Source organism: Montipora foliosa, unplaced genomic scaffold (genome assembly GCF_036669935.1).
Source record: "Montipora foliosa isolate CH-2021 unplaced genomic scaffold, ASM3666993v2 scaffold_20, whole genome shotgun sequence".
Lineage (NCBI taxonomy): Eukaryota > Metazoa > Cnidaria > Anthozoa > Scleractinia > Acroporidae > Montipora > Montipora foliosa.
The window spans coordinates 15,825-17,294 of record NW_027179501.1 but is presented as its reverse complement, the minus strand read 5'-3'; the positions used below and the strand labels follow the sequence as shown (position 1 = coordinate 17,294).

The 1,470-nt window shown below is 41.9% G+C and overlaps 1 pseudogene; it reads left to right on the top strand.

The window, feature by feature from the left end:
* Nucleotides 1-356: 356 nt before the first annotated feature.
* LOC137986417 (uncharacterized) lies at nt 357-1,114 on the top strand (annotated as a pseudogene).
* The last annotated feature ends 356 nt before the right edge of the window (nt 1,115-1,470 follow it).

Below are 1,470 nucleotides of genomic sequence, written 5' to 3'. Positions count from 1 at the left end.
GAAATCACTCTACCGTCACGAACAGATGCCCTACCATTCTTGGCTTCTAGGGGTTTCTTAGTGCAGGCCCTTCGACGCTGAGCAAGCCGACTTAATTGTTCGGCCATGAGACAGCAGCCCTTCAAAAGCTATTGCTGGACACCATTGCCCGAAGGATTGATCAGGCAGAAGACCTTGCGGAAAAGGTTTTGCAAGCTGAGCAGACTCAGGAAGCTGTCTCAGCTAAGATACCTGGATAAAACCAAGAGTACCACCCCTCAAGATGTTCCACGAAGTAGTTGGAACGATTACTTACACTACGCACCTCCACTGAACTTGGCAAGGTGCGACAACCAATTGCGTTCAACCCAATAACAATGCCTACAAACTACGCAAACGACAAGATAACCAACAGTTTTGCACAGCCTCGGTCAAGCCAGTGGTAAACCAATCACCGAAATGACTGTTGCCAACGTACTTGCAGCTGTCGAAAAAAAAAAAACAAAACAACACAAGTGACGGTTTGGTTAAAAATGGATGGTGCCTCCAGAGGCCCCTGGCCCCGCGGCACCGGAACAGCCAAACTGCTTGGTGCGCCCTTTTGGTTAGCCGCTGCTGCATTGGTAAGAGATCGCATATTCTTTCTTCCCAGTAATTGCTGCACGACATTTCTGAGTCAGTGCTTACTGTGGACGGAAAGTGTTTCCAAATTACCTGTTCAAAGAAAAGATTGAATTTATTTGGGTACTGTACATTCGATGATAATGCCAGATGAGCGTGAAAATGTACAAGACGATTATTTCGGAACATGCAATCTATCATAAAGCATTCCCTGGAATCTGACCCGAAAAATTTCACGTATATTCAGACCAGGATTTGCCCATAGATTTTACTTACTTTCTCAGTTTATTAACTTTTGGTTTTTCAGGCACGGATTACCATTGCAATGCGTTTGGATAACAACACCACTGTCGGTCCGCAAAAGCTTGGATCAGGCCCCCTGCCACAAACAAAGAGTGGAGCCGGCAACAAGATTTTTACCGGATCCAAGGAAAAGGATTCTGTCAACCTACCTTACGCTACAGATTATAAGTTTGTTTCTTTCATGAAAATTTTTACAAACATAATAGAATAATACTTATGGTCAGTAGGACAGCCCGAAAGCTAGGAAAAGCTTCACAGTCTCAGTTTTTGAAACAAAAAAATAAAAAGAAATATTCGTTCAAGTTTTTGTCAGTGAAACGCTTCATCATAATTTAAGTTAAATGACTCAAACTAAGGTGCTACAAGCGCAGCTTCAGTACCCGCAACTTGTTTTAATTTTCTCAGGTTCACGATTTTACTAGGTTTAAGCTACGAGAACCATTCAACTTATCACCTTTTTTGAGATCATGTTACCGCCCATTGACCATGTATTCTCTTAAAAAAAGCAATGATGGATTTTATTTTGTCTTGTTATGAAATATTTGGAACAAATTCATCGAAATGTTT